The sequence below is a fragment of the Berghia stephanieae genome, chromosome 8 (assembly GCF_034508935.2).
Source record: "Berghia stephanieae isolate SIO BIC M18660-M18661 chromosome 8, UCSD_Bste_1.3, whole genome shotgun sequence".
NCBI lineage: Eukaryota > Metazoa > Mollusca > Gastropoda > Nudibranchia > Aeolidiidae > Berghia > Berghia stephanieae.
The window spans coordinates 57028413-57039654 of NC_088367.1; the positions used below are offsets into that span (position 1 = coordinate 57028413).

Genomic DNA, 11242 nt, shown 5'->3' on the forward strand with positions numbered 1-11242 from the left:
AAATTTTTGTCGTCCATTTCAAAATATTCTAGTCTTAAAAACCTTGTATCTCCACTAATACTGATCTCTCAGATTGGTTCTATATCATAAATTATAGGATTTTTCATATTCTACAACATTTTCATGCTTTCAACCCTGATATGCACAATTCAAGGTTTTTTAAAACCTAATTCCTCCTACTATAAGGAATATTGAAGACGATGGGATGATCAGGTGTATTTAATTGAATAGAATGAGAAACACACGGGTTTAAAAAACTAAACGTGTAATTAATATGATTTGTGGGAGTTATGTGGTCTTGTATGACATTTCGGGTCGGAAGGTCATAGGTTCGAGCCTAGTTCAGTACATAGTTGAGTCCTTGGTAAAATAATCTTTGCCCAACTCATTGTAAAATAAGTATTTGGCCTTTAATAGCTTAGTCTGTGTCCGAAAATATTGTGATAACCCCTAACTGGTGTCAAGTCTCTTCCTACTCATTCAGTGATGCTGATGACTGGGGACAGCTTATAAAGCGATTTGATCACGTTCAGTGTATATTTCGTTGTACAAAACATCAGGTTTTTGAGTTTTTATACAATTGATACAAAGAAAACTTCTTTAACTCTATTTACTGAATGGTCTAATCTTTGTTGATTCTTTCTCCTTTCCATATTCTTCTAACAGAGAGTAAGTATCAATCAATTATAGTCTTTCATTTATGGTACGCTTCATGGCACCACCACTACAATCTATATTTATCCCAGAATTCAATACTCAGTATTAATGTGAATACTGTTGTATTTATTATTATCTATATCGATTATTTTGTATCCATCGAAATGGATATTAACACTTGCCAAACCAATATTACTACCATCACTGTAGCCACCATCAATACCAGCAAAACACTGTTGCCACCATCAATACTAATATCAACATGGTCAATGTTACCGTCATCAATACCAATATCAACATTCTTGCCATCATCAATACCAACACCATCAATATTACCGTCACCAATACCGATATCATCACTGTTGTCATATTCAATACCAATATTATCACTATTGTCATCAATTTCAACACTGTTGTCACAATCAATACCAATATTGATACCCGGTTACGGTTGGTGTTAGAGCGTACAAGATACCTGAATTGTCATAAGACAAAATGACAAATTAATCAGAGCATGTGAAATATAAAAGAACCATAAAATGATGTCTTATAGCTCACAATATCAATTAGATAATACGATTTGTGCGGTATGTGGTCTTGTGGAATGACATTCTCTTTCGGATCGGAAGGTCCTGGGTTCCAGCCTCGATAATCGCATAGTTGAGTCCTTTGGAAAAAAAAATCTTTACTCAAATTATCTCATAGAAGTCAGGTGTAAATTGAGTATTTGGACGTTAACAGATTTGTCTGTATCCGAAAATATTGTAATAACTCCTAACTGGCGTCATGTCTCGTTCTACTCGTTTAGTTGAGCTGATGACTGGGGACACCATATAAAAAGTTTTAAGAAAGTTCATTGTATATTCCGCTATACAAAAGATCAAGTAATTGTGTTTCTATACAATTGATACAAAGAAAAATACTTTAACTATATTTACTGAAAGGTCTAATCTCTGTTGTTTCTTTCTCCTATCCATGTGTGATAACAAGGTTGTAAGTATCGATCAGTTATAGTCTTTTATTAATGGTACGCTTAATGGCGCAGTTGATTATTTCTCCTATCCATGTGCTACTAACAGTATCTAAGTATCAACACTCATGCCACAATCAATACCAACATCATCACTGTTGTCACCACCAATACCAATCTCATTACTGTTGCAACAAGCAATACCAACATCAACACTATTGCATCATTCAATACCAATGTCAACACTATTGCCTCATCCAATACCAACATTATCAATGTTACCGTCTTTAATACCAATATCAACACTCTTCCTATCATCAATACCAACATCGTCAACAAAGTTGCCATCATCAATACTAAAACTGTTACTGTCATTACAACCAATATCAACACTGTTGACACCATCAATACCAATATCAACACTCTTGTCATCATCAATACCAACATCGTCAAAGTCACCGTCATCAATTCCGATATCAAAACCGTTACCATATGTAATATCAAAATCATCCACCTTGTCATCAATTTCAACACTTTTGCCATCATCTTTACCAATGTTGCTATCCGGTACGGGTCTGTTTTAAAGGGTAGAAGATAATTGAATTTCATAAGACAAAAACGACAAATTGAATAGGAGTCCTTGGAAAAGAATCTTTATTCATATTATCTCACCATACTTATGCGTAATATGAGTTCGTAGATTGTATCTGAAAATATTGTAACATCCCCTAACAGGCGTCATGTCTCATCCTATTCTTAAATAAAGCTGATGATAGGGGGCACCTTGTAAAGCGCTTTGAGCACGTTTATTGTATATCCGTTGTACAAAACATCAAGTTTTGTGTTTTTATACAATTGATACAAAGATAATGCTTTAACTAGATTTCCTGAAAGGTCTAATCATTGTTGTTTCTTTCTCCTATCCATGTGCTACTAACAGCCGGTAAGTATCAATCAGTTATAGTCTTTCATTTATAGTACGCTTAATGGCACCGACACTGCTATCTATTTACCCCAGTTTTCAATACTCAGTGTTAATAGCAATACTTTTGTATTTATTAATATCTATATCTATTTTTTGTTTCCATCGAAATCGATACTAACACTACTATCAACAGTGTTTCCTCTATCAATACCAGCATGAACACTGTTGTCACCATCGATACCAAGTTCAACACTGTTTCCACCAATACTAATATCAGCATTCTTGCCACCATCAATTCCAATATCTACACAGTTGCCCCTATTACTACCAATATCATCACTATTGCTACCAATACCAATATTATCATCACTGTTGTCACCAACACCAATATCATCATATTGCATACCAATACCAATATTACACACTGTTGTCACCAACACCAATATCATCATTGTTGCCATCATCAATACCAATATCAACATAGTTGCCCTCATCAATAACAATATCATCAATGTTGCCATCATCAATACCAATATCAACACTGTTGCCAGACAACAAGGGCCTCTAAAATAATTAGGAGCCTTAGATAAACACCTCATAGCTCACAATCCAAATTAGTAAGCAAAGATGGATATATAATATATATAAAATTAAAATATTAATATTATAATATATAATATAATAATAATAATAATAATAATAATAATAATAATAATATAATAATAATAAATAATAATAATAATAATAATAATAATAATAATAATAATAAATAATAATATAATAATAATAATAATAATAATAATGATGATGATGATAAATAATAATAATAATAATAATAATAATAATAATAATAATAATAATAATAATAATAATAATAATAATAATAATAATAATAATAATAATAATAATAATAATAATAATAATAATAATAATAATAATAATAATAATAATAATAATAATAATAATAATAATAATAATAATAATAATAATAATAATAATAATAATAATAATAATAATAATAATAATAATAATAACTATCTATTTTGTCTATCTCTCTTTCAATCATCAAATTATGATCAGGCAAAAAAATAAATCAGGTAAGCGTCATTTTTATTTAGAAGTTCAAATCTTTGTTAAATGCAGGCAAAATGTAACCCATCGTGTCAAGACATTACTTTTTCCTGTTGAACGTGATGCCAAAAGAAATGTTAAAGGTAGTATGGACAGAAGTGCGACATATCAATTATTGTTAATTTTGGTGTTCGCAGACTATAATTATCCATGTACTAAGACACAACACGATACACACTTAAGTACGTGTGTGAGTTTTGTCCTTGGAAGCCGGCACTGGAATGAAAATACGCTCTATCATCTATACTCGTTCACTGATGAAAGTTTCTTAGTTTCCTGTTCACTTGGTTTTCATTGTATGTTCTTCAAGTATCATATTAACAGTTAATTTTAAAATCATACTCATTCTCCTCAACAAAACGTAACAGTCACGCAATGTATGTACTATATTGCTTTTACTATTAGTTATACAGTTTTTGATCTACATTGGATTTAGGACCGAGGGCCAGCCCGACTTTGGGGGGTTTATTCAGAGGTTACAAAATATTAAATTTTGGTCAAAAACTGTATTATAAAATCCCGTTTCCTATAAAAACCATTGCTAATGTCAATAGATATCAGAATAATAGAAAAAATATTAACGGAAGAGTTTAGTAGCCGATTTTTAGTTTAATTTAAAGTGTCAATAAAAATCCCACGGCAACGTATCACTAACTTCCACTAGTTTGCATGATTTAAATAAAACGCAGATACAATAATTTTAAAAGGTGACGGTCAGAAGTCATCAATTTTTCGATAAATGACCTTCGATTTGAATTGTTTAAACCAATGATACAAATACGTCACGAGCTTCCTTTAATGCATTTTAGCTCGTCTCGTTTATTCCTATATCAGAGACCACTAAAGGGGTTTTATCATGAATTTCTAGCAACAGAATCATTCTTTCATAAAACAGGTTGGAGGCGGTGGGACACAAATCACATAAAAGAAACCATCACATATTTACATTGGACACACACACACACACACACACACACACACATATATATACATATATATATATATATATATATAAACATATATATATATATATATATATATATATATATATATATATATATATATATATATATATATATATATTCGTTTGGACTAAATATAAGACATCCGATCAAAGTCGCGGGATTTCCTCTTCGTTAATCTTAGCGCAGCCGACAGTCAAGACTTAATTTGACATTTGACCTTAGGATTTTCACAATTTGGCCGCCTTTTGGAACTGAGCAAATATGATGGCTCAAAATATTTGTCTCAATCTAGTTAATTTCCACAATACAACAGTATAATAATTAAGGTAGATGAGTATCTGTTCAAAATGGCCGTTATTTTACCATAATTACTGAGATTTCTCATTACTATTCAAACATGTATCAAGTGAACCCTGACCACCCAAAGGTGTTCTTAAACAATAATAAAGAAACTGTGTGATGTTTCACTTTGTTGGGAGGAAACTGACAGAATATTAAATTCAAAGATTAAACTTTCGCGTTCGGTTTCTGTTCGGTTCGTCAACTAATAGAGTGAGTTTGTCTCACCTTGCTATGATAAAACAAGAGACCGACTGAGAGGAAAGGTCATATGGAGGGCACGACGGACCGGAGAGGAAATTGAAAGCACTCAGTTTACCGCCTAATAGCCTTTATTCCTCCGCAATAGGATTCAATATTCTGATGTCACGTCGCCTAGCAACGAGCAGTTTGGTTCTAAACAAAGAAAATGTATTTCTCCGCAATAGGATTCAATAGTCTGATGTCACGTCGCCTAGCAACGATCAGTTTGGTTCTAAACAAAGAAAATCAATACTATTTATTCTTCATGCAGGCTTAAACTTTTTCACATGTCACGTGATCAGAATGTATGAAATTCATAACATGATAAGATTTATAATGTTTTTCTTCTCTGGATACACTTTCATGCTCGTCGGAGAAGTATTTCATCAGGGCGTCCGCTATTCTTCCGATAGTTTAGAGCCAGTTACTAAGTTACTCTGCATCGTTGCGGGTGACGTGACATCACGACTGTTGAAGCGTATTATTGCTGTTTCTCCACTAGTGGATTAAAATAGATATTAAAAACGTTTGCCACTAAATCAACACTTGTAATTCAGACACCAATTGTTTCAATTTAGACACCCAGTTGTTTTAATTCGGACACCCGCTTATTCCAATTCAGACACACGGGTGTTGGAATTCAAACATGACTTTGTCCATTTGTTCTATTTTTGTCGTTGTTGTTGACTTGTTTTCAATTTAAATTCAAAAAGATTTTACAAATTATTATTTTTATGATGAGTTTAAATATGTACAAGGAATCAGATTAGTCCGTGTTAAATTAACTGGCTCGACTGCGGGAATGTAACGTGAAGTCCCAGGTTTGAGAGTTATTGCCGAGATGAGGGTCATTTAAATCGATCGGTTTTTGAAGGACACGGTTTTTGGGCCAAATTTTTAAATACTTGCATTTCCCAGAGTACTTATCATCTAGACTACTGCAAAGTATTATTACTTCCTTTTTATCTTCTTCTATTTTTCAGATGCAAAAGGAAGCTGCGACACCGTGACACATCATTGAATTCCTGACAAGGGTTGTGACATGTTTGATTTGTGTTATCCTGCTTAATAAACCTGATTTAAAATGTTCTGACGTTTGTTTTTGTTTTCCTTTTTGTTTTGTTATTTTAAATTGGCTAACACTATTCAGTATCTGATACTGAATAGTGGTTTTGCACTATTCAGTATATATGGTGTTTTTTTCCGAAACCCGAAGAACCCCGACAAAGTTATGGGAAGTAGGCAGCTGTGAGGAGTGAATCTGGGACTCAGGGAAGTGTACACCAGTGTGGATGAACCTGGGACTGGGTTTAAGGGGGGGACTTTTTTACTAAACCCTCCGAAACCCGACAATATGCGGCAAAGTTATGGAAAGTAAGCAAACAGTGAGGAGTGAACCTGAGACAGGGAAGTGTACACCAGTGGGAGTGAACCTGAGACTCAGGGAAGTGTACACCAGTGGGAGTGAACCTGAGACTATGATTTTCGGCGGGTTTCAGCGAGTTTCACATAAAAGCAATTACTTTTTTACGAAACCCGACGAAAGCTGGCAATATCAGACAAAGTTATTGAAAGAGGCAACAGCGAGGGTAAACCTGAGATTCAGAGAAGTGTACACTAGTGGGGAGTGATCCTGGGACACTGGGTTTCGTAAAAAAGCAATTCCAAGGGGGGGGGGGTACTTTTTTATGAACCCCTTTGAAACCCCACAATATGTGGCAAAGTTATGGAAAGTAGGCAAACAATGGGGATTGAACCTGAGACTCAGGGAAGGTTACACCAGCCGGGGAGTGAACATTAGGGTCTGGTTTTCGGCGGTTTTCTGTGAGTTTCACATAAAAGCAATTACTTTTTTACGAAACCCGACAATATATTATTATCATTATTATTATTATTATTATTATTATTATTATTATTATTATTATTATTATTATTATTATTATTATTATTATTATTATTATTATTATTATTTATTATTATTATTATTATTATTATTATTGTCACGTAAATTTCAATATAGATAAGATAAGATATACTTTATTGAACCTTAATGGAAATTATCATAATGTTACATATCATTCATCGTTATATTAGCACAGATTTAAACACTGTCATGAACTAATTGGTGAAAATACGAAGCTAATTGAAAACAAAATAAACATCAAATATAAAAAAATAAAATATTCATAAAATATACAACCGTTACAGGCAATGCTATAAAAATCAGACATGAAAGTAGAATAGGGTTTCAATAATGGATTTGTGATGTAAATCGAATTTTGAAAATAGATTGTGAAGGATTGCCCATAGCCAACACAGGTTGATAAAAAGTAAAAATAAAGCATGGTATTTGAATGTATAAATAAATAATAAATAATGTAGATATAGCACCATGTAAACATGCATAAATCAATTGATTTTAGAGCGAATAAATATCTTTCAAATGTCATGTAGTAAAAAAAATCATCCTAAAGTTTAGTATTGATGATGGTAAAAATGAATTAAAATATCTTTGTCTTTTGGTTTTCATGTGTTTTAGTCTGTTACTCCTGTGGCTTATTTTGATTACGTCGTACAGAGGGTGGAACTCGTCTCTTTGAATTTTGTTAACTTTAACACTAGCAATATCTTTGTGAAAATCTTCAAAATAGTTCCATCCATCATTTCCTAACATTCGATTAGCATGCTTTATTATTCTATGTATTTTTATTACTTCAGATTTTGTACAATTTCCACAAGTATACCGAGATATAGTACGACAATTAATTCACGAAGTACATCGCTCAATTAAAAACGGCAGAAAGCCTGGCCTATATATATATATATAATATATATATATTAATATATGATATATAGTTATATAACTGTGAAATGCACCAATTGGAGGATCAAGCATATGTCTTGTTCAAATTGATTAAACTGTTCAATCTTTGTTAAAATGAGTATAGTTTGATTCCCTACAATGATTTATGAACATAATTCTGATGCTTGATGCTCGGCGCATAGTTGAGTCATCGATAAAGAGGTTCTTTACTCACATTCTCTCACCGTACTCAGGTGTAAACCGAGTAGTTGGCCGTTAGTGGTGTTTTCTCCGTCCTGTCGTGTCCCGCCCTGCGTGTTAAGTGTTGCAGTTGGCTGCAGACGCGTTGTAAAGCGCTTTGAGCACGATTGCCTCCCTCGGCGCATAGTTGAGTCCTCGATAAAAAGGTTCTTTACTCACATTCTCTCACCGTATCCAGATGTAAAACGAGTAGCTGGCCGTTAGTGGTGTTTTCTCCGTCCTGCCGTGTCCCGCTCTGCATGTTAAGTGTTGCAGTCGGCTGCAGACGCGTTGTAAAGCGCTTTGAGCACGTTACTGGATATGTTGGCTAGAAATAATAATAATAGTAATAAATAATAATAATAATAATAATAATAATAATAATAATAATAATATAATAATAATAATAATAATAATAATAATAATAAATAATAATATAATAATAATAATAATAATAATAATAATAATAATAATAATAATAATAATAAATAATAATATATAATATAATAATATATAATAATAATAATCAATAATAATAATTAATAAATATAATAATTAATAATAAATAATAATAATAATAAAATAATAATAATAATCAATAATAATAATTAATAATAATAATAATATATATAATAATCTATAATAATAATAATAATATATAATAATAATAATAATAAATAAATAATAATAATTATAATTAATAACAATAATAATAACAATAATTAACCAATATAAAATAATAATAAAATAATAATAATAATATAATAAATAATAATAAATAATAATAATAAAATAATAATAATAATAATAATAATAATAATAATAATAATAATAATAATAATAATATAATAATAATAATAATAATAATAATAATAATAATAATAATAATAATAATAATAATAATAATAATAATAATAATAATAATAATAATAATAATAATAATAATAACAACAACAACAAATTATGGGTTCGATCCTCGTTCGGCGCATAGTTGATGTAATTAACTGACAAACCAACCGGTAGCCATTGTGTTGATCATTTTTAATTAAACCTGAGTACGGCGAGAGAGTGTGAGTAAAGAGCCTTTTTTCAAGGACTCAACTGAAGTAGTTCGAAGTGTTTATATGACCATATCAAGGGAATTAATCCTTGGTATTTGTACACCCTATGTTACATTCTTGAGTTGCATCCCTTGAATAGGGCATTGAAAACGAGTACATGGCCGTTACTATTTTTCCGTCCGGTCATGTCTCGCCCCGCGTGTTAAGTGTTGCTGTTGGCTGGGAACCCGTTGTAAAGCGCTTTGAGCACGTTTGCTAGATATTGTTTAGCTCGGCGCATATTTGAGTCTTTGAAAAAATGGTTCTTTACTCACATTCTCTCACCGTACTCAAGTGTAAACCGAGTATATGGCCGTTAGTAGTGTTTTCTACGTCCTGTTGGCTGCAGACGCTGTGTAAAGCGCTTTGAGCACGATTGCCTCGCTCAGCGCATAGTTGAGTCCTCGATAAAAAGCTTCTTTACTCACATTCTCTCACCGTACTCAGATGTAAAACGAGTAGCTGGCCGTTAGTAATGTTTTCTCCGTCCTGTCGTGTCCCGCCCCGCGTGTTAAGTGTTGCTGTTGGCTGGGAACCCGTTGTAAAGCGCTTTGAGCACGTTTACTGGATATTGTCTAGCTCGGCGCATAGTTGAGTCCTCGATAAAAAGGTTCTTTACTCACATCGTAATCAGGTGTAAAACTAGTTAGTAGTGTTTTCTCCGGCCAGTCGGGTCCGGCTCTGCATGTTAAGTGTTGCTGTTGGCTGCAGACGCGTTGTAAAGCGCTTTGAGCACGATTGCCTAGTTCGGCGCATAGTTGAGTCCTCGATGAAAAGGTTCTTTACTCAAATTCTCTCACCGTACTCAGATGCAAACCGAGTAGCTGACCGTTAGTAGTGTTATTTCCGTCCTGTCGTGCCCCGCCCCGCGTGTTAAGTGTTGCTGTTGGCTGGGAACCCGTTGTAAAGCGCTTTGAGCACGTTTACTGGATATTGTCTAGCTCGGCGCATAGTTGAGTCTTTGAAAAAATGGTTCTTTACTCACATTCTCTCACCGCACTCAAGTGTAAACCGAGTATATGGTCGTTAGTAGTGTTTTCTCCGTCCTGTCGTGTCTGCATGTTAAGTGTTGCTATTGGCTGCAGACGCGTTGTAAAGCGCTTTGAACACGATTGCCTCGCTCGGCGCATAGTTTAGTCCTCGATAAAAAGGTTCTTTACTCACATTCTCTCACCGTACTCAGGTGTAGACCGAGTAGCTGGCCGTTAGTGGTGTTTTCTCCGTCCTGTTGTGTCCTGCTCGGCGCATAGTTGATGTAATTAGCTGACAAACCAACCGGTAGCCATTGTGTTGATCATTTTTAATTAAACCTGAGTACGGCGAGAGAGTGTGAGTAAAGAGCCTTTTTTCAAGGACTCAACTGAAGTAGTTCGAAGTGTTTATATGACCATATCAAGGGAATTAATCCTTGGTATTTGTACACCCTATGTTATATTCTTGAGTTGCATCCCTTGAATAGTGCATTGAAAACGAGTACATGGCCGTTAATCGTGTTTTTTTTTTTTTCCTTCCTGTCATGTCTCGCTCCGCGTGTTAAGTGTTGCTGTTGGCTGGGTACCCGTTGTAAAGCGCTTTTAGCACGTTTACTGGATATTTTCCCGCTCGGCGCATAGTTGAGTCTTTGAAAGAATGGTTCTTTACTCACATTCTCTCACCGTACTCAAGTGTAAACTGAGTATATGGATTTGGGGTAAAAGGCTTTGAGCAGGTTTACTGATATTTTGGCTATAATAATAATAATAATAATAAAATAATAATAATAATAATAATAATAATAATAATAATAATAATAATAATAATAATAATAATAATAAACAACAACAACAATAACAACAACAACAACAACAACAACAACAACAACAACAACAA

General features: G+C 33.1%; 1 long non-coding RNA gene across 1 annotated transcript; it reads left to right on the top strand.

Annotated features, from left to right (window-relative positions):
- The first annotated feature begins 3529 nt into the window (after window positions 1-3529).
- LOC144977901 (uncharacterized) lies at window positions 3530-6320 on the top strand. The gene is made up of 2 exons (XR_013646433.1): window positions 3530-3649; window positions 6214-6320. It is a non-coding gene; the product is annotated as an uncharacterized LOC144977901 (long non-coding RNA).
- Window positions 6321-11242: the final 4922 nt, after the last annotated feature.